Below are 26,618 nucleotides of genomic sequence, written 5' to 3' on the forward strand. Positions count from 1 at the left end.
GGCAACCGCTCTGAGGTCCACTATTAAAATGATGAGAGAGGGAGCGAGAGAGACTGTCCAAGATAGTACAGGGGCATACATAGAAATATGAGTGAAGAAGCGAAAACAGCAAAGAAAAATGAAGAGGAGAAGAGGGGATTCGGGGGAGGGAACGGCGGAAGGCTGCACACGCCATTGTGTTCACACATCCTGATACAATGTGTCGAAACAATGCCATTAAGCTAATGCATGACGTCAGTGGATTTACAGCTAGCACATATAAATTCATACACATGAGACATGCCTGTGCACTCTCCGCTTAATCTAGAGAAAGGGATCGTAAACTAATATAGAGTTTTATTTAGCTGCTTAGGTCATTACTGCCTGTATACTTCAGACACACCTGTATGAATGAATATTTATGAAATATAAAGCGTTTTTTATGGACTGCAGGACCATTATCATTATAAGCCGCGATATATGGGTGATCAAAATGACGTGAGGGTCGCTGGTCTCAAAGTCAAAATCATTCAATCAGACTTAAAGAGACAGAGTTAAAGAAAGAGTGACAGAGAGATATTCTAAGTTAAATACAAATTAAGGTCTATCTTTAAAAAATACAATTCTGCTATTAATTACTCAACCTCATGTCATCTTTGGAACACAAATGAAGATCTTTTTGATGAAATCCAAAAGCTTTCTGACCCTCCATTGACGGCTATGCAACTACCACTTTGATGCTTCAAAAAGTTCATCAAGAGATCGTAAAACTAATCCACATTAATTGAACGGTTTAGTCCAAATTATCTGAAGAGATGCGGTCGTTTTATATGATGAACAGACTTGTATTCATATATACATATTCATCAACTCACACATCAGTTGTGGTAAACGCAAGCTCAAGCATCTCTTCACTTGATGTGTAAGAGCCAATGAGGTTCATTCTCGTGTTACGCAGCACGTTTGAACTTCAGCAAGAACCAATGAGGTTAATTCTTGTGTTACGCAGCACGTTTGAGCTTCAGTAAGAACCAATGAGGTTCATTCTTGTGTTACGCAGCACGTTTGAGCTTCAGTAAGAACCAATGAGGTTCATTCTCATGTTACACACCAGTTTTTTTAATTTCCTTTACTACATTTTTCTACAATGTGTTTTAGCTGGGATAACTAGAATGGCAAAAAGTCAGAGGAAAATATTTAAATTAGAGGTGGGCATAGATTCATTGTTTAAATCTAGACTAATCTAGATTAAAATTGCTGGTAGGTCAGGTAGGTTTTCAGGTAGGTCTAACATTAGTTTTTCTAGGTAGAGAAATTGAATAAAGTATTCAAATGTTAAATAATTGCATATTTCACTATTTAAATTAAAGATTAATCTTTATTAAACTTACACAAGCTATTCAATCAAGAGCAGTGAGTGATTCCTTATCTTTTGTTTGACATTAAGCAGAGTAAAGGTTACTGCCCCTTTAAGACCTAATGCAGAGATAAGCGTCATCTTTCTCGACTGTATAAAGTTCACTTAAGGCATATTCAGACTATTTCTGCTTGGATATTTATCAAGATGGACATGTTGACATACTTTTTATGTGAGTTTGTGCGTTCAAGACTTAAAAGATAACTCAATATTTGCGTGCTGTGAGATGTTTGCGCGTTCTCGGATGAGATCACAGAGATAAATCTTCTCACTCGCGTCTTCTGGCTCTTTACCGGGGTGATGACAGAGAAAATGACTGCTCATATTCGGACATACGGCAGCAGTCGCATGCACTGAACAGTTTACAAAGAGAGACCATTTGCCCACGTTTTTCTTTTATTATCGCTGTTGTTGTGGTGTATCACTGAGGAGCCAGGACGTGTATCCATCGACAGAAACATACAAAAAGCATTATTTTTCCATATTAAACATGCGTCATATGATGTGAGATGAACCGCGGTGCAAGTGTGTGCCTCACCTTTTACACGGCACCCCTGATCACGTCAGACGGCACCCCGGTTGGGAAACGTTGGTATAGACCCAGCTCCTAACCCAAACTTTGAGAATATTTTATTTTATTGCCCAATAAGAGTCTCACGTTATATCACGTATAAGAGCAGCACGTTAACGCCGATAACGGCACACCACTAATTAAAATGATTATATATTTTTCATATTGTATTATACTTTTATATATAATAAAAAAGGGTTAATTCATTTTGAATGTTTACACATTAAAACATAAAACAAATATTTGAACAGAATATTAGATTTAATTCATTACGGTTCGGTCTAACTTCCTCTCTTTCCTGCTCTTTGTTTATCTGTCTGTCTCCGTCCCTCTGCATCCTGTCTTATCTTCCTCTCCCTCTTCCATACCGGTTCCACTCATTCACTTTCTCTCCCCCTCTGTCCGGCTGTGTCTATCTCTTCCTCATAAAAGTCATGTCACAATGAGTGGATGCCACTCGGGCTTCAAACACACTCAGGCAGTATGTGTCAGTGCACGTGACATTCCAGACAGGGTCTGTCTCATTGAGCTGAGTTTTATGAACGATGTTTCATTGATGTCCCTCTGTCCTCTCGCATTACCACACTAGTACACCATTCACTGGCAATTAAAATGAGTTTAAACAGAGTAAGAAAGTGCGTCATTCTCTTAATGCAATTACAGGATGTGTACGCACAGAAAACACACACACACAAACATGTATTTGTGTGCTACAGGGTAAGAGAGCAAGTGGAAAATGTTAATTTATCATGCAAAATGCCACTACCCTCACCCAATCTGACACTGGACCAGGACAAGACAAAAGATAAATTCATCAAGACATCCTGTGTGTAGAAATACAGTATTTGGACTTAAATGTATGAATTCAGATAAAATTGGATTTTAATAGTTTTTTTTTTTAATGTTTGCTATATTTCCAGAAGTTTTAGGACACCCCTCTTAATCTTTGAACTCAGGTGTTCCAATCACTTCCATGGCCACAGGTATATAAAATCAGACCTAGGCATGCAGGCGCTTCTACAAACATTAGGATGGGCCGCTCTCAGGAGCTCAGTGAATTCAAGCGTGGTACCGTGATAGGTTGCCACCTGAGCAATAAGTCCATTCGTGAAATTTCCTCACTACTAAATATTCCACTGTCGGCTGTTACTGGTATTACAACAAAGTGAAAGCAATTGGGAACAACAGCGACTCAGCCACGAAGTGGTAGGCCACGTAAAATCACAGAGCAGGGTCAGCACATGCTAAGGCACACATTGCACAGAAGTCGGCAACTTTCTGCAGTCGATAGCTACAAACCTCCAAACTTCAGGATAGCTCAAGAACAGTGCGTAGAGAGCTTTTTGGAATGGGTTTCCGTAGCAGAGCAGCTCATCCAAGCCTTACATCACCAAGTGCAATGCAAAGCGTCGGATGCAGTGGTGTAAAGCACGCTGCTGGTGGACTCTACAGCAGTGGAGATGTGTTCTCTGGAGTGACGAATCACGCTTTTCCGTCTAGCGAGCCGACGGATGACTCTAGGTTTGGCGGTTGCCAAAGGTACTTGCACTTGGCCCCTTAGTGTCAGTGAAAGGAATTCTTAATGCTTCAGCATACCAAGACATTATGGACAATTTCATGCTCCCAACTTTGTGGGAACAGTTTGAGGATGGCCCTTTCCTGTTCCAACATGACTGCGCACCAGTGCACTATACAAAGTCCATAAAGACATGGATGAGCGAGTTTGGTTTGGAAGAACTTGACTGGCCTGCAGAGAGTCCTAACCTCAACCCGATAGAATACCTTTGGGATGAATTAGAGTGGAGAATGGGAGCCAGGCCTTCTCGTCCATTTAGACATTTCATTCATAAAATGGCTGTAGGAAAAGTACACTTATATATCTTCATGCACCAATTAGACTGTTTACATTGCCAGACATTTGTATATGATGTTAAATAGGTAAAGTTCTTTGGTTTCCTATACTTTTTTTTTTTACCGCTTTTGACTCCGGACAGACAGACCCAGAGTACATTTCCACAGGAAATTGTCCTTAAATCATAATTATATTTAGTGCAAATTAGTGTGTTTAATCTGGATTGCCATATTTGAAGTGCTTTGCAAAATAATCACTGATATAAATACAATGAAATGTTAAACAGCATGGACAAAGTTTCCAAATAAGTTTTAGTGTTACTGTACTGTAAAGTGTAAACACATTTTTTGACCTACATTTCCAGTGTTGGTCCTTTATGGATGTTTGGAGTCTTTCTTAAATTTCAGACTGTAAGCTGGCCTCACTTCACTCACAGTCTGAATCCAGCATTAACCAGCGCCAGCTGATCAATTAAAATGGTATGAGAATCACTAAAAACAGACTGCTTTGCCAATTGCAGATCTGGAATGGTCAACTCAGGGGTGTGATTATCAAGATGTGCATCTGGTAGAGCGGTCCTAATCGGACATTGTGCATAAGCATTGCACTGGAGCATGACTGCCGGGACATTTCACATAAAACAGGTATGCACATGCATGCAAACGTGTGCACACACGCACATATCCTCTCAGTCTAATGCTGCCTGCGTGTTGAGCCCGGAGTGATATCTTTTGTTCAATGTGGGGCCCCATAATTAGTATTGATCAGCCCATTATGGTGTATTAGCCTCCAATTGGATTTCCCTAAGTTTAAAGTCAAGTTCATTGGCTGGCAAGTGACAGCAGTTTAAGTGAGACATTGAGCACCCCACCAGGCCATAGAACAATGGAGAACTGTTTCAGACTAGAGCCATCAAGCCACGGGCAAACCATTACACTACAGAAAATGGAGCAAATCACGATAACAATAGCCTCAAATACAAAATTCCATCTATTTCCCTGATAGATGGTGGCGGGATGGTAAACTGATCTGAGACTAAACCATTAATGCTTCTGAAGAATGTATCAAAGTCAGGAATAAATGAAATAGGAAGAGGAGACGGGAAAATACAGAATGTATCCGCCACTGTGGAAGCGTTTCCCGCGCCTTCTGTTCTCCGTCAGCGGCCTTCAGTCGAAATGAGATTTGACGTTCTCCAGCTTTGAGAACAGCTCCATCTGCACTGCCTCGGTGCTGCAAACCGCTGCCTTGCAGACCCCCATTCGGAAGGGGATCGTGTTTGTACAGATTCAATTAGAAAGTGCAAACAAAGGAAGCCTTTGACAGACTGTCGTAATACAAAAGCTTAGCAAGGCCTGAGAAAGCATCCTATTCATTAACGCCCTCAAGTATTTAATAACTTGCCCAGCTCTGCTACGCAAAGATGGATATACAGATCGGGACAGATAAGAGAGGCGAGAGAAAGACCAGGAGAAAGCAGACAGACATGGGCTGTTGATTACACTCTGCTGCCTGGTCACATGACCACTTCACCACGACTATAAGGGATCACTACAGTCGCTGGGCTAGCTGGTCCCCATGGAGTAATAGAAGAACAAACTAAAGACAATGACAGTGTCCCCTCCGGTGCGCACAACCCACCCCAATTAGGCCCCAGCTGGGCCTTTCTATCCAACCAGGCCTTGCTAAGCCTGCTACACTCCCAATTAAAGGGGGCCCAATTTGTCAGATCCCCAAGTCCTCACAACTCGCCACCCTACTGTGTCCTCCACCCCTGCACCCAGGTATCGGTCTTCATTTAGAGCGTGGTGCTCAGCATTAAATGGAAATCAATGGTGTAAGTTTAGCAAAGAGTTAATTACTGCTGGGCCTCCGATTGATCCGGGCCCCGAGTGTTGGCAGCAGAGAGGGGCCATTTGTCTCATTCATCTGCCATTAAAAATGAGACGAGGAGGAGGAGGAAGAGATGGAGATACAGAGCAGAAGGAGGTGGGGTTCAGTGGGAATGGTGCATTTGATAGTAAAATCATGGCAGCGTGAATGTGTTTTATTTTTGCACAAACACAAAGTTTGCAGATATATACCTAACAAAAAAAACTGAGAAATTGGTTTTCCAGGGTCGCTCTAATAGTGTGGATTTAAAATAAAAAAATAATGGCAGTGAAGGGTGAACTTTTATCTCACTGACTCAATAATAGTCCTGTCAAATTTGCCATAATGGCTTTTATTACAGGAAATGGTGCCAGTTTTAGTAAACAAATGCCTACTGCAAAAAGAGAACAGAAAATTTAACTCATAAATTGGATGTACATATCTAGAATAGCAACTACAGTGAAAAAGGCATCTGTGCAATGTTTCATGTAGATGCTAGTGTTAATCTAGTGATGAAACACAAAGAAGTCTGATTACTTTTCATTTATATAAATGGCCGGACAATTTCTATGAATGATCGCAATACAGCACATCCTGTTTTACACAAAGATGTAGAGTGAAAGTGCGCATTTATTTCTATGAGCAGATCTGAATTCCACACCATAATACATTACAGCAGCTGACCTGCTTTCCTTGTGAATTTTGTGAATGTAGCATCCTCCGTTTTGCAGCATCCTTCCAATTAAAAACGTCCTTGAGCTGCTGCTCCACGGCCTTTGGCTGATTGCTGAGTAGAGTCCGAGCAGTGCATGCAATCAGCGCCACGAGGAGCAATACGTTGAGTGAAAAAAGTGCACATACACAAGTCCTGTAAAACAGGGGTCTTTGAGCGTGAGCGCGCTCAGGTTTGGGGGTTGGGGTTGGACTCCTGTTCTGCAATTACAGCCCATCCTGCGTGGGCCCCTTCAGTCCAACACTTAAGGGTTGCTGTGATTCCTGACAGAGAAGGTTATTAGTTTTTATTGAAGGAAATAGGTGCTGGGCGGCTTGAAATGGTGCAGTAATGTGCGGGGGGATGGAGGGGGCACTCCTGACCCTGCTCTCCCTTGGGTCCTATAGAGTCGGCTGAATGTCGGACACGTTGAGCCCATCACGCCATTCACGATTCTTTTCCAGCGTCCCCCACTCCTCGGGGTCAGCGTACCTCTCCATGGCCTTGAACTCAACCTAACCAACCCTTCCACCACCTCTCTCGCTCTCTCTTTCTTCACTCTCTCCATTCTTGGAAACCTTTTGGCTTTGACATTTTCAGCTTCTGTCCAGCCCCTCATTACGTCTCAGCCCTGTCACTATCCTAATCAATACGTCTGCATTCATTAATTAGCTCTTCTTACAGGGATGTAGTTTTTTTTAATCAGAAAACTCTGTCTTTTAAACACTATTAGCCATTGTGAAAGTGAATCTTTATCTTACCACTGGGGGAAGCAGTGTTGTGCAGGACAGGGCAACTTTTATTCATGCACCACCAAAATGTAGCAATTTTTGGTATATAATGTTTTTGAATGATGCAACGTACAGAAGTGGCCATAGCCTCAAAGTTTTATAATTTACACAATATACATTTTTTATTAAGGATATTTTTGATCCCTTTTGATCACTAAAAAAACGATGTACTATACTTAAAGTCTTCTACAGCTATAGATTTGTGTGAAGATGTAGAAGTAACTGCAAGTAATTTACTGAACATTGCACCCTTACAGTGCTCATTTTTTTAAACTTCACACTGTCAATCAGACACAAGATATGAGAGAAATACAATGTGACATTACTGATGCCAAACTAACAGAATGTTTCTTGAAGTGGCAAATGCTTGAATGAGTATTACTTGCAATATGGGCAATTTAAAATACTTTTATGTTTTAATAAAGCTATATATTAGGGTTAAAAACAACCGTTTTCACTTTCATTGAATGGATTGATTATGGATGCATTAACTGTATATTTGTGTGTTATTTACATGTTCATCTGGGCTAGGAAATGAGTAATTCTTTCAAATATATTGCCCCCTGCATGGCTTCACTTTACTCTAATCAACTACTTTTGTTTCTAGCTTGTAAAATAACAAACTTTTAAAACTACTATAGTAGTTTTACTACTTTGACTATAGATTGTCGATCAACCAACATTTACATTTATTTATTTAACACTTTTATCCAAAGTGACTTACAAATGAGAAACATGACAAGCAATATGTTCAAAATATGCACAATCCACAATCCCAAGCTAAAAATCTAGATACTTCACAAATTTCAAGCTTCTTCCCTAACAAAAGAGAATAAAAAATGGACCCAGAATCACAAGCCTTTTTTCCAAAAGCTGCCTTACACGCTGTAATGACCATTCCTCTATGTCTCCTCACGAGTGTGTGTGTGTGCATAGAACAGACCAAAAGGGGACGTAGAAGGCCATATTTGCCTTTGCACAGCCGCCGGTGGTGTGTACACTGTGGTGTGTGACGTTAGTTCAGCATGTGTAAGCTATGATGTGTCTGTGCCGCTGATGAAGTGAAGTGTACACGTCTATGTCCAGAGAGCACGTCCATGTGGCAGCCATCTTGTATCCATCTTGTTTCCTTTCTGATACAGAAGATCAAGTAACTGTGAGTGATCAAACACTACATGTGCATGCTAAATGTGTGTATGTGGGTGTTGCCTGCTGTGCTCATTGGTATTCTAGGCAGGTGCCTTTGCCACTGACTCTCTGCTCAACCAATAATAATGGCCTGATGGGAGTCTGATGGCCACAAGGCTTTCTCATGTGCACACACACACACACACACACACACACACGCACACCGTAAAACACACACACACGTATCCAAACTATAATTTACAAACCAGTCCACATTTGATTTACACAGCTGCTACAGACAATGAATGGTGTTTAATGATATATAGTTGCTAAGGTTATATAAAGTTACTAAAAAAAAAAAACATTTTTGAACACTTCTTTATACTGACAGCCAGTGCCGTGTGTAAAGCATTACAAGTAACACGTTACATAATCAGATTACTTATTCAAGTAACTAGTAAAGTAACATATTACTTTTACATTTACAAGTTCATATCCAAGTTACTTTTTCAAATAAGTATCAAAAGTTACTTTGTTTTCCCATGTGTTGACCAAGCTGCAACCTCCCGCGATCTCTCTTGAAGCTAATACGGAAGTAATGTAAACTGCAATTCCTAGACTGGCCACTAGAGGCAGGCTCCAGAAGAGAACAGAATCTCATTGAGCCCCATGTTAAAATGCCCAACTTTACAGCAGACAAAAACATGTTTACAGCCTGGTACAAATTGTGGTTTTGGCCTTTAAGGCTAATTTTGATCTTCATGACAACTGTGAAGGGGGTGAATTTTTTTATAACTCATTCGTTTACGTTATATAAAGCCTTAAAGTTCTGCATAATTAAGGGTGTGGTTACAGGTGGATAGCCATTTACCTGCCGTCTATAGTCATTGCGTCACCTAAGCTCCGCCCACATCCCGCCTCTTTACCCATTTTCTGTTATTCAGGAGTGACACGCGATGACTCGCTCACAAGATGGCAATGCCCAGCTCGCCCCTTAAGCTTCAGAATGGCTTATCGGAATCCTATGGGTTACGTTACGGACACTACGTCCATATTTTTTTACAGTCTATGGTATTGACTGACAACCCTCTTATCATCATGTTGAGAGAACTAGGCGTTGAGTGCGCTGTGTAAACATGATGGTTATTGTATTTCTAGACAAATGTGAGCATTTACTCAAACTATTTTTTTTTTTTTTTTTATAGTTAACAATGTTTGTGTGCTGCTGTGCGTCCGAGTGTACATGCGTTGTGCACCTGCCTATAGGCACATTTACTAATGTGCCCTTTAAATAAAACAGTAATTTTCAGTTGCCTCAAAATAGAAACGCGCCAACAATATGCCTGAACAGACCTGGTTTTCAGACCAGAACAGTTTGGGAGAACAGATGGGTGCGAGTACATTTGCAATTTAAACAACTTGGTGTTGGATGTGAAAATTGTAACTGCGTCAGACTTAAATAAACAAAAAACACTTGTGCCTGCCGTCACATTGCGCCAGGTGTATGATAGGGCCCTATTAGGCCAAAATGCTGTTAAATAAACACTCTTTTTTGCTGAACATTTTTTTACTTTCTTCTCATCCCCTGTTCTTCTGCGATCCAAAATGGCAGCGGCTAAAAGGTTTGTTTGAGCTGCGCCCTCTACTGTACAGGCAGGCATTTACATTATCTTCAGCCTACGGCTGCTGATTCATTTCACTTTTGAAAGGGCATTTACATTTGCCAACAATATAACTTCTTTGTATTTAAAAACAAAAAAACAAGCCCAGCCCTGCAAAAGTAACAGCACATTACTTTCCGTAAAAAGTAACGTATTAGTTATTTTTTGAGAGTATTGCAATATCATAATGCACTGCTATTAATCATAACTTTCTCCAACAATAGTGTGACACCGATGATGAGAAATAATGGATGGCATGGGTAAATGTTGCAAGCTGGATTCAAATACAATATGCCCACATAAGCACCACAGACCAATATATCTAACAAATGCTTTTTGCACGTCTTGCAACACTTTCGAATTGAAATGTGCAGTGAATGGCATTAAAAGTGCATTCAAATGTTCTCATTTCTCACATTTTATTAGACCGGTTGTTTTACGTATCATGGCAGTTCAGAAATGAAATGTGGCACTAAAAGGTTAATGATCTATCGCATTCAAAAATAACATACCACCTGCACTAAACCTAACCTATAGTGTTAACAAAAGCAAACGTAATTTAAAATCACATTTGCAAAGCAACCATGCCATTTTAGCTTGCTTCTTCAAGTCTTTAGCTCTTTTGTTGAACCAGGTTTCACTGATTTGTACCCGAGTGCTCGCAAGTGCAGTGCTGTATTAAAGGTGTCATGAACTGGCTTTTTTATTTTTTTATACTGTTGTCTGAGGTAAACTAATGATGTTTGTGTGTGTTTTTTTTTACATTCAAAAACATCATAACTAATAAGTAATAGGCTATTTTCTACACTGGTTCTGAGGCTCTCTCCAAAAAGCTGGGTTTTGATGGGCGTGCCACACTGGAGACTTGGAAGTAAACGCCCACGGCTAGGATTGGATAAGATTTGCATATTTAATGAGTATTCAGCTCCCCTGTCAGTTTAGTGACATGAGAGAGGAGAGATCGAGGGAGAATCTGCAACCAGAATGATTATCTTGATCACAGGGCTTGTAAACGTCTTTACCAAAGAAACACAATGTTTTATTTCTCATCGACACGCGATTGATTGGACTATTATTTTTATATTACACATAGCCTGCAAGATAGGACAATATAAGCGCGAACCGCGCGCGCACACATACACGTTCGGCACGCACCGCCCTTCAGATGTCAACTTGACAGAGACTGAGAGAGAATAGCAGAACAAGAACGGAATACTATGAGATTCATAGGCCTGCCAGCCTGCCGAGCCCTGGCCCATACATGTCCAGTGTGCTAAAGTTATGCTCTGTTAGACACGTACACAAAACAATCTATAACAATGCAGTACTATTACATATAAAAACACGTTTTACTCACATAAGTGTGTTGCACCATTCCTGTCGGATCTAAATCCAGCATCGACCGGAGATTTGTTTACAAACGATCCCGCAGTGAACTGAAGTGAACACCACTGTCTTCCCCATGTGAGCCGGAACTTCATTAAAAATAAAGTTCAATCACTCATTCCTAATATTAGGACCAGAAAGAAGCTTATGCAGCAACTGTGCCCTTCAACAACCAGGAATAGCGCAATATCTTAATCTCCCTCTGCATATTATTGTTGTTGACCAGCTAACACGAGCCCTCCATGAGTCGGTGGGCGGGGCTACTGGATTAGACGCACTGTAGATTCTGTAGAGGCGGTGTTTCGTCGCGCACTGAGGTCAGTATAAAGCACAGGACCGTTGCTGGGCCTGGTATCTATAAAAGCTTTTCTTTGACTAACAAGAAACTTTTCAGCTCTGAAACTTAGAGGATATTCTTATATAACCATGACCTTTTATATATCAAAAGCTCAAGGGAAAGTTGATTTCTCAATTCATCACCCCTTTAATTGATAATATATAGTTGTAGTCATAATATGTGTGGAAAGGAATAAAAGTTGCCATTTTACTGCCACTAGTGTTCTTTTCAGCTGGAAACTGTATTGCATGTATAAGTAAGGTTGAAAAGTATCGGAGCACAGCTGCTCCAAGTCTCTGGCAACACGATTTTCTCTTAATCATACAGATTATAATTTGAAAATTCTAAATCAGCCTTGTGTATAATATTTAAATATAAAATAAATAAAACCAGTCAACAAAAAGAGCGGACTGCGATAATAGATACAATTTTGGCATTTTGGGGGGTGCTTTTTCCTCGATACCTCTAGGGACACAATTTGATCAATTTATTCATCCTACAGAGTTATTGAGTAAGCAATTAAACGAGAGGGTTGGCTCCTTTTCGCTCTCCGCTGAAGTTGCCGCAGTTATTCGGACTGTTTAATTGCCTTTTCCACAAACGATGCAAGTGAACCGCTGCCCCTCTTAGCTGATGGGCAGGAAGTGAAGAGAGGAGAAAATGAATGTCACTACACAGCTTGTAAATTAAAACAAGGCCGACAACAGGCTCTAAGTTAACCGAAGGGAAGATTGGCCTGTGTCTGGAGTATTACTACTCATTTAGAATCCCTGCCCACCGCAAAAACCTTATTAGTGTGTGGTGTGTTGTACTAAGTGAGTGTGTTATTAAAACTCTGAAGTATTTCTTCCTAAAACCAGCTTCAAACACAAAAAGAAGGGCCAAACGCAACAAAACTTGCATAAAATGTCTGTAGCTTTATCTCCATGCACTCTGTCTTTGTCTTTCTTGCTCTCTCTCTCTCTTTTTGACCGCAGGCTAAGTGAGTGCCGGGCCGGGCCGGGCTCCCTCAGTGGCGGCTAATGTTCCTGACCCAGCACTCCCTGAGCCACCTCCAGCCCTCCAGGCCTTTGAAGGGCCGGCCCGCTCTAAAGTCTCCTGACGGCTGGTGAGGAAATTTGCAGGAACAACTGGAAGAGGCCTGTGTTTATTCAGCTCCCTTTAATGAGGAGAGAGAGGGATTATCACTGGCCTGGATCTCCCCTGGAACGAGAAGGAGGGGGAAAAACAAAACAGAAAAAAAGGAAACCGAAAGAGAAAACGGCCGCTCCACATGTTGTTCTACCTCTGACCACTCCAGCAGATTTTCGACTCAAGTGAGGGAGAAGGGGAACGGGAGGAGGGAAAAGAGGAGAGCAGGACCTGCTGTGCCCATGTATTTCTAGGCTGCTTTCACATCCAGATGTTCCTATTGCAAAGCCAGTAGGGAGGAGAGAGTGTATTAGGACATGGTTTGGCTGGTTTGGGTTGAAGAAGGTGGTGGTCTAACACCTGGCTCAGCCACAAGCACGAGTGGCCCTTACAATTCAACTCCTCATGGTGCTGTTTATCACATGGTGCTATCTGAAGGGAAACGGGGGCTTCCTGAGTCAGTTATACTAGCTGTAATGTTTTATTATTGCAGTGTTTTACACATAGTTTTATTGTAATTGTAACTGAAGCAAAGTATGGTGTAAGTTGGCGTAAAGATCCCACACGTGAAGTCTGGTCTCACAGACTGGGCAAAAAACGAAATCATTACTTCATGTGCGAAAATTAAGTTAAAGCACAATGCATCAATGGAAAACTTTCATGGGGTCATTGCGTAAAACTCACGACGGTCTCTTTTAGTACATACGTGTGAATTAGAATTGGCCACACTCCTCTGGAAGTTGAATTGGAAATTATTTGGAATGACAGGAATTGATGGATTTGTAACTCAAATAAATGTTACAAGTAATTCTGGTAAATGAAGGCCCGGTTTTTAGATTAAACCAGGCTTTAGTTTAAGTAGGACATTTAAGTAGCTTTTATAAATATGCCTTAGAAGAAGAAAAAAACATTAATGGTGTTACTCTCGAGAACTACAATTCATTGTAATTTCACGTCCTTACATCAATTGTAATTCTGCATCCTGTTTGATACCTTTAGGAATTGAACTGAAATGTGCAAGGCATTCTCAATTCAATTGTGAATGGTATGCTTAGAAATTGAGCTATTATTTTGACTCAGACTTAAAAAAAAAAAAAAATTAAATTCCATAATAGAAAAAGCTAAATGCAATGCAATGAACAAAAACCACACAAAGAAAAACATCTCCATCACCCCATCCCATCATCGTTTGACTAATCTGTTGCATACTGAATCCACATTTCTAGTAGATTTAGCCCAGTTGTTGACAGCAAGCTGACCGAGTTCTCTTAAACAGTGAGACAGACAGCACCAGTGGATCAATAGCCGTGTCTATTGTCCACTCATTGAGGAGGGCATTAGGACTGTTCATGCTGTATCATGCATCCTTCACTGATGCAGGTCAGAGGTCAGGACCTCTAACCCTACAACACACAGCTTACACATGAGTCTAACTCGATCGCCAGAGGCTGCAGCTCTGAGCTGTGTTGGGCAACTGCCCCTTCCTCCACTCCAGAGTTGAAGTGCAAACATCCCACCGCTTCATAATCCACACGACAAGATCAACCTCAGACATGCAGGATGACCTTTATCCTTTGACCTCCATCTAGTGTCTCCAAGTTCAAGGCTAGGCTGGGGCGAGATACAGATACATTAGAAGAAGGACTTGAAGAGCAGCCATATGGCTAGCAAAGACCCACAGACCAACATCGGTTTACAAATATAGAGACTGTTAGTCTGTGTGTGTGTGGTTTGCTGGAAAACATGTTGCCAAAACACTTTCGCTCTCCATCTGGCTTCCCTTTGAGAGAGCAGGCCTGTTGGTTTACAAGTCTACCACTTCAGAGCCATAAAACTGCACTTGGGTGGATTAATAAATAAAAAAATAAAAAAATAATAGAATGCCTCTTCATTGGTGTTGATTAGCAAAACCACATAATGTTGATATCCAATTATGTGAGATTGCCTCAACATCTGTTTTTTACACTGAAAGTGTCTTTAAATTTCTCATAAAAGAGAGGCCGATATTTATATGGTAATTACTTGCTTGCATTTAAAACAGTGGGGCTTCAATATAAAGTATTAAAAAAGCAGCACTCCTTTTAGGATCATACATCTTAAAGGCAGAGAGATGTTTTTCAAGCAAAATAGCGGAGAGCTGTTCCACCTTCTCACCTTCTCAAAAATCCTTCCTAAAACCATCCCAAATAATGTGGTAATTATTTTTAAGGAAGCTCACATGCTAACTGCTTTTTTAAAATAGAAAATGGATGTATTAATTACATTTTATAACAAACATTTGTGTTCTAACCTAAAAATGCAATTTTATGCAAAGCACCGTGCTGTAGTTGATCAATGCATAAATATATCCTGTTTCCTTTACTTGCTTGAAACGATGTGACATTTTGTCATGCAGTGGCATCCCATTTTTTACCCATAATTCTCAGTGAGTGACAGAGGCCAGGAATAGCACATGGCAAACGACTCCAGTGTGAGAGATCAATATTGTAGTGAGCTCTTTTAGATATACTGTCACATCTAAACCTGCGCAAACGTCTCTGCCACAGCGATAATTCACTCTCCCAGCTAAATGCACTACGGACGCTGTGGAAAAGAGACGGAAAATTTGCCCACAAGGTAGGTTACAGATGCCACGTTCGGAAATTACACACAGTATGACGACAAACTTCTTTTAATGGTTTTGTGCGCTCAGACTTACCAACAGTCGATGAAGAGCAGCTGCAAAATCCCTTTCCTCGTTTCCTCGCAGACCTAAAAAGGACACACAAAGAAATAATCATAATCAAACAGCCTTCAATCAAATCTGAAATTCAATTTTCCTCATCCACTTCAATCAGCCGTCTCAAAGAAAACACCAAGGTCTCTAATCTCCAAGCTGACTGATCAACATTCTTACTCGAATACTTTCTGACTGGTCCCAATCATTTCTGGCCCCAAGGCCGTACTTAACACCATATAAAATCAACTTGTGAATAAACCTTGTAATGGACAAACCAGGGAAAAGACCAAACCACATCCATGACAATAGGAAGCATATTGTACCGAAAAAAAACAAAGCACGAGCATAGCATGAGGCCCTTGCACTTAAATTCATATATGGACACAAAGACACACAGGGACGGAAAACCCTGATATTTCACAAAGTACCACTTCTTCTCCCTCGGAGATCAGCCATTATTGTGCTCTTTATATTAGAACAATAAATACAAGAGCACTGAAAAATTAAATTGTAAAGCGTACAGATGATGTGTTGAGTACATATTTTTTTTTGTTCATTTTCTAGCTGGAGATGAGCATACATGATATTGAGAATGCATTCAAAACAGCCTTTAAAATCTTTAGGAATGTATTGACTGGGCTGGCACAGGTACTGTACAAAGAATTGTGGGAAAACATAACATACAGAAAACACATCCACTTACAACCAGTCTAATAATACTTCTTTTGTAGCATCTGAATGGAAATATTGAATATTTTCAGACTGTAATGTTATAGAGTACTTCCACTGAAAAAAGGAAAAAGGGACACACACACACACACACACACACACACACACACACACACACACACACACACACACACACACACACACACACACACACACACTGAGACATACTTTAGTGCAATACCTTTACGTGAGGCTAGACTTTCCAAGCAGCTTTGGGGCAATGTGCTAATTACTGGCTCTTTTTAATAAGAGGGCACAGGCTCACATACACATCCAGGCACAGCGACAGATTTATGGTGCCCCGTGGAGGCAGTAGAGAGGACCCCTGCCTCCAATGGCCCACCACAGTCGAGTGAGATATAGTGAGGTATTGATCCCAATGCCACTTCATTTCGCAATAACTATTACACAATATTTGCTTGCCCGCTCCTGGCCACTGATTTATACTGCCCTGTTATTTGCATTAGCAGTAAGTGTTTTTCTATACCGCAGCTATGGAAGGACTTCTCAACAGATGAAGAAACACACCCACAATTCATCAATGCATATTGTGTGCACATACACAACAAAATGACTAAATCTACCTTTCTATAATTTGTATAATTATTAAATCGTACATTTTTTCATATGGGCAAAATAGTATCGGGAATGTCCGAAACTGGATTAAAACTCTATTATAAAAACTCTATTGGCCACTAGGCTACACCTCCAATGCTTAAGGGAAGCAGAAATTAGTATAATACAGTGATTGCAGTGATTATTACTTGCAAGAAATTAACAGAAAACCAAGTTTTAAATATTGTAAATTCACATTAGTTGAAAAGTCCAGTTACAAATAGCTAATTTTAGTTTTAAATGTGTGGGTCACCTCATGAGGGCTGCCATTTTAAAGGGATAGTTCACACAAAAATTGAAAATTCTCTCATTAATTACCCTCATGTTGTTCCAAACCCTTAAGACTTTGGTTCATCTTTGAAACACAAATGAAGATCTTTTTGATGAACTCTGAGAATCGTGCTGCTTAATACACGAGAATGAACCTCATTCGTTCTTGAGAAAGCTGAAAGGCGCTACGTAACACAAGAAAGAACCTCATTGGTTCTCGAACATCAAGAGCTTCCATTAACCACGACTGATGTGTGAGTTGATGAATGTTTATATATTAATAAAAGCCTAAATTCATCATCAGTCTGTTCATCATATAAAAAGATTGCGTCTCTTCAGATAATTTTGACTAAACAGCTCAATTCATATGGATTAGTTTTACGATCACTTTATGAACTTTTTGTTGTTAAAGTGGCAGTTCCGCAGACATCAATGGAGGCACAGAAAGCTATCGGACTTCAGCAAAAAGATCTTCATTTATGTTCCAAAGACAAACAAAAGTCTTACAGGTTTGGAATGACATGAGGGTGAGTAACTAATGACATAATTTTCATTTTTGGGTGAACTATCCCTTTAAGATAACTGACCAGATGGATACTGGACATTGGTTACTGGACAAATTTGTTTGAAAATGAATCGTCTCTGACTGTAAAAACAGGACATTTCTACAATGCCAACTTGATTTTGCGTGATGTTGCTTCCAGACCACTAAGTGTCAGTATAAAGTCCAACATGACTGCCATATCAGCCAGCACAACATAAAGACGTGAATTAAAATGAATAAGCTGGCTGTCGTAAAGTGCTTTTCATCTGTAATTGGTCACTGTCAGTGGTTTGTGATGTATGTAATCAGTGTCTAGTGCCTGCAAGCAGCTCATTGTGCCAGGCCCAAGACAGCAGACCACCTAGCGACGGAGGTGCGTATATTCAAGCCAGACGTGTGCCGACTTACGAAAAGGGAGGGCCGGAAGGCGCCACGTGCCGAGCTGAAATTCTTATACATGTCCCCTCTGGAGGCGGCCGAGTTATGCCCACCCGGCTTGCCCACTCCACCACACTAAACAAAAGCACTAAGCAGCCTTAATTGCTACTTGGCTGTTTTGCATCTGGAGGGTGTCAACTCGGCGGTGATATGTAAATCAGCAGCCCCGCCTCCTGCTCCCCCACCCACCGCCTGGGCATAATAAGCTCTTTATCTGCATACGGGGGCGGGCAAACGGGCAGGCTGGCTGCCAAGTTTACAGGGCTGGTGAGTGTGGCAATGCGGAAAAAGACACTTGTTGCCATAACGCCAGCCTGTTATGCCAAGTCAAGCGGCACGCAGGCAGATGGCTGGCAAGCAGACAATTAGACGCTACCACTTTAATACCAGCAGGAGAGAATAGGCACGTGGCGCTCTGGTCCACCCTGACTCAGCTCCGCGAGCCCACATTCATTCATGAATTGAGCCCATTCATATGCACAGTCTAGGCTAATTTTATGCTAATGTAGCCAAGGGGAGGGGGCAATGGAGTTAAGTGGGTGTTTGTATGTATTGAGTGTGGGCTGTTGGGTGGGCAAAAGCTCTGAATTAGTCTAGTAAACAAACGCAGAGGTCACAGCAGAAGAGAATTATATAGGCTCCTATTAAAAAAAGTAGACCTTTTTATGAGAAATTTAATAGAGCTATAATGATTCTGTTTTATTAAAGAATATCATAAGTGACATCAATATAGATAAAAGATTAAGAGAAATTAAGGCCTTTTTCTGGCAGGCAAATATATCTTCCTTTGTTTTTAGGTGGAGAGGAAATTAAATTTTGGGGCTATTGAAATTTAGTGACTTGATACAAAATGCATATTCATTTTTTATTAGCTTTCACTGGAACAATGTAGAAGTCAGTCGGTATAAAGATCTCAATATTAAATTAAATCTCACAGAGCTGCGACATCCAAAAAAAATTAAAATTAAAAATCCCACAAAAATCTCCCAACAACACCATCACCTTTATCACCCTCAGATTTACAGGGTTTAAAGGTAAAGGGTGATGAGCTGAAAGGCTGAGCTATTACTCCTGTGTGTGTGTGTGTGTGTGTGTGTGTGTGTGTGTGTGTGTGTGTGTGTGTGTGTGTGTGTGTGTGTGTGTGTGTGTGTGTGTGTGTGTGTGTGTGTGTGTGTGTGTGTGTGTGTGTGTGTGTGTGTGTGTGTGTGTGTGTGTGTGTGTGTGTGTGTGTGTGTGTGTGTGTGTGTCAGCACAGGGCATGCTAAAGTCACATCCCCTGGAGCTTTAAGTGTCCCCACGCTCACACCACTCCCATCAACATCTCGACTTAATGCATTTTCTATACCTGCCTGTGTCTCAGCTCTATGGACTCTCCAATGATTTAGAGGCAGCAACAAACCTGTCCCATTTTCAGACGGACATTATTGATAGACTGTCACTTCAGATTGTAGCTAACTGCTAATGGTTATTTTATAGTGCATATGTCAAATCTGATGTGGAGTGTGTTCGTTTATTTATTTATTTTTCCCTTTTTCCTATTCCACCTATCTTTTACGCCATGATATTTTCAAGCTGGTGTAGCCAAGCTACAGCTAATAAGTGTCTTACTTGACATGGTGCAGCGGTTGAATGCAAAACTAAAGCTGTCAAAAAGTGGACATTGAATGCTATGGGTGTAATTAAATAATAATAATTAGGGCTGTAACGATATGCGATATGAAATCGAAATCGCAATACGCAGGTCCACGAACCTGTATCGCGATGTGAGGAGGCAGAATCGCGACACACCCCTTCCAACTCCCAGAACTATCCTTCCTGTCCAGGTCCAACTTTTAAGTCAGCAGTTATGGCAACATTTCAGCTACCCGGTGGAGATCGAACAAGGATGGCAATCGTGTAGTTGACATGACCCACACAATTTGCCGTAAGTGTTTCAAGAAGCTTCCCCAACCGGCTGGCAACGTGGTGTGAGCGTGACGCTTCTGTTGCGTGTCATCCGCGGGGCGGCTGCGTGGCGTTTTCTCTTTCTTTGCACACCAGAAGCGTGTCTGACGCGGCGCTTCTGTTGGTATTGATGTACAGGAGGCCCTATACTTCATGTTAAATATATATTGCCTATTGGTACCGCAAAGAAAACGTCGGCAGTAGCCTATTGACCATACAGATATATGGTATTGACGGCAAAATAGGCTACAGAATACTGTACAGAATAAAACTGTTTTGTCCCCCCCATATCGAGGTTTGTATCGTACCGTGGGTCAAAAATCGTGATACGAACCGAATCGTGGGTTTGGTGTATCGTTACAGCCCTAATAATAATGGTATATATATATATATATATATATATATATATATATATATATATATATATATATATATATATATATATATATATATACCATTATTATTATTTAATTACAATATAATATATATATAATATAATATAATATAATATAATATATATATATATATATATATATATATATATATATATATATATATATATATATATATATATATATATATATATATATATATATATATATATATATACCAAATGTCCCCATAAGGTTAGTAAAACCTGAGATTACCTACATTGTGGGAACCAGCCAGCATTCCCCACTTTTCAAGATGCTTATAAATCATACAGGATGAGTTTTTTTAAGAAAGTAAAAATGCAGAATGTTTCCTGTGATGGGTAGGTTTAGGGGTAGGGGCAGTGTAGGGGGATAGAAAATACGGTTTGTACTGTATAAAAACCATTACGTCTATTGAGAGTCCCCACAAAATAGTGAACCAGACACAAAATCTGGACCACAAAACCATGTTGTTGAAAAAATAAGCTTTCCATGTATGTATGGCTGGTTAGGACAGGACTATATTTGGCCGAGATTGAATTATTTGAAAATCTGAAATCTGGCACAAATTTGCTTTTAGTCCTTAGCAACGCATCATACGTACTAACAGTGGGAAATTAAAATATATACATATATTTACAGTGGGAAATTTACTAAATATCTTCATGGAATATGATCTTTACTTAATATCCTAATGACTTTGGCATAAAATAAACATTTATAATTTTGACTTTGAATTTGACAACGTATTGTTGTTTATTGCCACAAATATACCCATGCGACTTATGACTGGTTATATATCTTTTCTCTAAGACATGCATGGATTAACCCATGAAACAACATGAACAAAGTGCGGATCAGCCTTTGTGTGTGTGTGTGGCGACTAGACGTTCCACTTATGCCTGGATCTTGAAGGACCCCAATTTTGTGGGTATTAATGAGAGCACCTGCTCAGGGAGAGGCTTCAGTGTCAGTGGATCACTTTGTGTATCAATGCCTGGCTGGCTGCATGGCTTTTTGTTTCACCACTTGAATCATCAGAGTCGTTTGAAATCAATTTAACAATCGTTCCTGAGAATGATTTGAGTATGTAAATGTTGCCCGGCGGTGAAAAACAGGGTGAGCAGGCAAAGAAAAAGAGAGGAAGAAAGAGATGCAGAAGTGGCAGTGAGCATCTATTACTGCATTAAGGAGTCGAATCCTTTAATTCTACTCCCAGCAGGACACTACGAGAGCAAGAAACAAAAGCAGCGAGAGGGATACGGACAGACAGAGACATAAAACATGATTGCTCTGATGAATAACCATCATCAGAAGTAAAGAAAAAAAATGTGAAAATGAAAGGATGAATGAATACATTCATAGGATATATTTCACAATTTTGAGCCTTAGACCAGTAATCTCAAAATGAATGTATTTGCTATAGTGATTATTGTTCCCCCAATTAGCAGGTGCTAAACAAAAATGAAATTAGTTTTTTTTAACATTTTAAACCACATTTATCATTATAGCTTTACTTGCATATATTTGTAATGTTTTTTTTATCATAATCTTTGATCATAAATTTGAGCTTGAAGCAGAGTGTTAACTCTTTCCTCTGCAGATTTAGTTAGTTAGTTTACACACCATTGCCTCCTCCTTCATATGTAAATCTCATGCATGAAAAACACCACGGAAAAATAGGCAAATCTAAACATAACACCAACTGTGACACAATTGCTGGGATCCTTAATATATGCCAGCCCATGTTCAATGTCAGGTGGAACTGCACTGCCGAATCATCAGGAGTTCTGCAGGTAAACAAGCGTCACGCGAAAATAGTGAAAATGGCAGATCATGGACACGTGTCATGTTCCAGGTTGTGCAGGGGACGTGAGGACTTTTCATACCCTTCCAACAGATAAAAAATCTCAACAGTCACAGTTGATGTTTATTATAATCGGGTATCGCAAAATTTTTATTCAAAATCGTTCGTTTGTGCAACCCATTTCACCACAGACAGTTTTTTCTAACCTGGGACAATATCAAGCAAGCTTCGCTCAGTGTCTAAACCTGGAGAAAGGGGCAATTACAACTATATTCCTGCAAGCATTAAGTAGTGATTTATCCACTTATTAACTGTTTAAACAATTTCTGATTAAATTGAAAGTTTCTTACAGAGACAGCGTTGTCTAGATAACACAAGATTCTAGTACAGTAACAACTTGAAACTCCAAGTAGCATACAAAACTAAATAGTGTGTCTAATGACAAAGGGTAATATTATTTTGTATTACAAAAAACAACCGTATACTTACTACCTTAGTTTAGTTGCTTACAGATTGCTCACTCGATCCTTCTAGCTAACGTCACCTTCTCCACCATACAATTTAAAACCATAGTCATTTGACTATTTGACTAATTGACTAAGGCTTCTATTCATTTTGTAAAAAAATATTTATATTTTTGAGAACTTAAGTATGATGTCTTTGCATTCTTGAGTACATCACAGTCACTGCGTAGCCTACATTGTGACTAACGTTATATAAACATGCAATATCGCTGCAGTTTAAAAAATTAAAACTTGAACAAAAAACACTGGTTTTGTCAGGGGGGAAAGAAGAGCATTCGAGTGTTCATGCTTGTGGTTGCCAGATTTCAGTAATTTAAATCCCCCAATCAGAATTTTCTGCGAAAAGAACACGATCCGGTGTTTTAACTAAACATATGCAATCTGGCAACCATATGCACGCAAGCTCTCTCTCACGTGCGTTTGATCTGAAAACCAATAAACAAGTAAGCTGAATTTTAGCAATCTCCATTTGAGATGTTCTGCTTAAAGTGTCATTCAGTCGGTCTGTGTTCTGTCAGGATTCACGAGCCGCTTCGCTGAACAGTTGAACTAGTGTGAGCTGCTGAAATAAGCCAATCAGAGCAGAGCTCAACATTAATATTCATGAATCTTCCAAATAAGGCAAAAACAGAGCATTACATCCTAGGGACAATTTATAGGATTGTAAATGGACCTGTAAAACTGTATCTGGACAATTTTTGCCCTTAAATTTTCCACATACCCTCTATGTAGATATCAGAGAACAATTTAACATATTGTTTCAACTCATTCTAGGGCACCTTTAAAAAATTAAGTTGGACGTTTTTTGAAAAGTTTATTTATTTATTTATTTTTTCAAATATGGGTCTGCGTTTGACTGCCTATCACCAGACCAAGCTTAATTTTAAACTGAACATTGGTCTGGGGAGTCTGCTCTGTATTTTCTGCTGCACAAGAGGCGTGATAAACGAGCATTATTCAAATGACTCTGTATGCAATTGGATAGTCCTTCAACCAATCAGACCACAAGAGGTGGGATCAACGACTCATCGCTTCTCTATCTGTCATCGTGCTAAACCCACCAATAGCGCGCCAGATTGATAAACCAGTCTGTGATTGGTTCTGCAAAAATGTAACAAAGCAGTAGAAATGAATGTACAGGTTTCCAGACTGAGTTGCAGGCAAATCAGGCTGGGTTTACCCAGTCTAGGGTGGGATTTCGTTGTATGGACTGTACGGGAAATTCTCCAGGAAGGGCACTCGCCCGTCGACCAGAATGAGAGAGCGAAGGCAGAGAATCAGAGCTCTTTGCTCGGCTTTAGGGAAGTCATCGGCTGCGCTGCACAGGTCACAGGACTTCACAAACTCAGCAATGTCACCAAAGAAGTGTGTTTTTGGTTTTAAGGGCAAGAAAACCCTGTACAGCTTCCCAAAGAACCTAGCGTTAAGGGGACAGTGGATGGAGTTTGTTTTTACGGAGCAGCAAAGGAGTGTTTTTGTTTGCTCCCTGCATTTTGACGACGATTGTTTTAATTGGAAAGACTCTGTACAGCGTATATTTCTTTTATGAACATAAAAAAACTAAAGACTTTTCGGAGATATGAAGGATGCATTACCACTCTTTAGGTACTCAAGATTGACAGAAACTGAGTTTGCTACATATAGTCAAAAGGTGTTTTTCTTTCTTTTTTTGGCGGGACATTCTCACTCTGAGGAGCATTTGATTGGACAAAATGAGAGAGTGTGGTATGAGTCATCAATATTTTGGGTCTGATTTCAGGGTAGAGAAAGACTACAAAAGGACAACTTTATATGATCTTTAAACCAGATATGTTATTCAATTTTCAATTAATATCATTCATTCTCAAGAGTCATGAGACAACTAATGCAATGACTCCTATAAACATCTATTCAATCATCACAAAGTTAACCATATTGTTTCATTTTACATCATTGTGAATATTTGATTTATCAGAAAGTCCTCTTCTAGACATGCATTCATATCTGTATTCTGGGGCTAAATGCATAAACATATACAAAATGAAATGAAGTGCCAAGAGAAAGAGAAAAAAATAAGCAGATTTCAGACACAAGAGGTGAACACAAAAGCTCTGGAAAGATTCAATTAAGCATCATATCCACTGACCTCATTGCCATGGTTACCAAAAAGAAGAAAATATTAATCAAGTCTGCACTTGAGAGAAAGACAAGAAAAAGATAGATAAAATAGAGGAGAAAGACAGATGTTTATACAAATGCAGTGTTTTTAAGACTAAGTGCAATTTAATAAGGTTCAAAACTGTAGTTTGTTGCGTCTGTCCGCTCGCTATGCCCCCCAGACCTCCTGAACATCATCTTTATTTGACATCGAACCCTGGTAGCCCAGTTGACCTTGTGGAACAACGTCTCAGTCCTAATAATGCACTTTTCATTATGAAATGAAACATTCTGTTCTACGCCTAATGTTTACACAAAGAAAGAGGAATAGAACGCGAGATAGAAAGGAGGGAGACACTTAATTTTCTTCATTCAGTACAGCACTGAGTAGGGGAGTTTAGAGTAAGCCATAACAAATTTTATGTACATTGTTCTCTAGAAAAGGAGAAATGAGATAAATGTAGAACTAATACCTCTGAATGCTATCTGCTATCAAAGAATCCTAATTTTCAGAATTAAAAATTAGAGGTGTATGTGTACATGTTCTTCTAGCCTGGTGGGTGGGGACTTCAACCAGAATGCACACAGACTCATGGGGACTCGTGTCACTGTGGGGACCTAAATTGAGGTCCCCATATGGGTACAAAAGCTAATAAATCATACAGAATAAGATTTTTTGGAAATGTAAAAATGCAGAAAGTTGTGAGTGATGGGTAGGTTTAGGGTTAGGGGTAGTGTAGGGACATAGAAAATATGGTTTGTATATATATGTGTGTGTGTGTGTGTATTTACAGTATAAAAACCATTACGGCTATCGCAAGCCCAGAAAAATGTGTGTGTGTGTGTGTGTGTGTATATAAGAATGTCTTAAATACTGGATAAATTTGCTTTAACCAAAATTACATTAAATTTAGAAAAAAAAATGTAAACACACACACCAAAAAGTGCCTTTCGATAAATATTGACCCATTATAAACACGCAATCACAAAAATGATACCGCATTTTAGGGGTCGACACATCTTACCCTAATCTCCCCTACAGATTCTTGTCAATGAAAAGCCAAATTTGCTGAATGAACTTCCATTAGTTTTTTTAATTAGAAGTTGACGAAACATTACAACAGTCTACAACATCCTTCTACAACAGTTATACATTCTTAAAATAGGTTACAAAAGGGTGTTTTCACAATGATGCAATAGAGCAAACTATTTTAGTTTACAAAATGTAAAAGATCCTTTCAGTTTTGAAAAGAACCATTTTTTCTTAGTGTGAAGATCATTCCAATATTCAAAAGAACCACTGTGAAATGGTCACTAAGTTATTTGTTTTATGCGTTGTTTTAACTATTTTTTTAAAAGTTGAAAATTGCTTAACTTAGTTTGATAAGTTATACAATACGCAACTCATTAATGCAATGCTTAAGGTTCTTCGCCATTAATTCAAATAAAGAAGCTTTATTTTTAAGAGCGTATGAATGCATACATGTCTATGTCTATGTCTTGAGAGTTCTTCCTCTATCCGTGTCTCTTTGAAGGGGTACAAACCTATGTTTCTGATCCAGAAAAAGAGGGGAAAGCAGAGAGACAGTAAAACAAATTTCACATGCATATTGCTACAGACTCTAAAAAATTTTGACAATCA

General features: G+C 39.7%; 1 protein-coding gene across 2 annotated transcripts in view; it reads right to left on the reverse strand.

The window, feature by feature from the left end:
• zfhx3b (zinc finger homeobox 3b) overlaps nt 1–26,618 on the reverse strand; it is a 271,800-nt gene that overhangs the window by 211,659 nt on the left and 33,523 nt on the right. For both annotated transcript variants that reach the window (XM_067416496.1, XM_067416447.1), the window contains exon 2: nt 15,536–15,588. The gene's annotated coding sequence lies outside the window, so the exon portion shown is untranslated. The remainder of the gene's footprint in view (nt 1–15,535; nt 15,589–26,618) is intronic.

The sequence above is a fragment of the Pseudorasbora parva genome, chromosome 1 (genome assembly GCF_024679245.1).
Source record: "Pseudorasbora parva isolate DD20220531a chromosome 1, ASM2467924v1, whole genome shotgun sequence".
NCBI classification, from domain to species: Eukaryota; Metazoa; Chordata; class Actinopteri; order Cypriniformes; family Gobionidae; genus Pseudorasbora; species Pseudorasbora parva.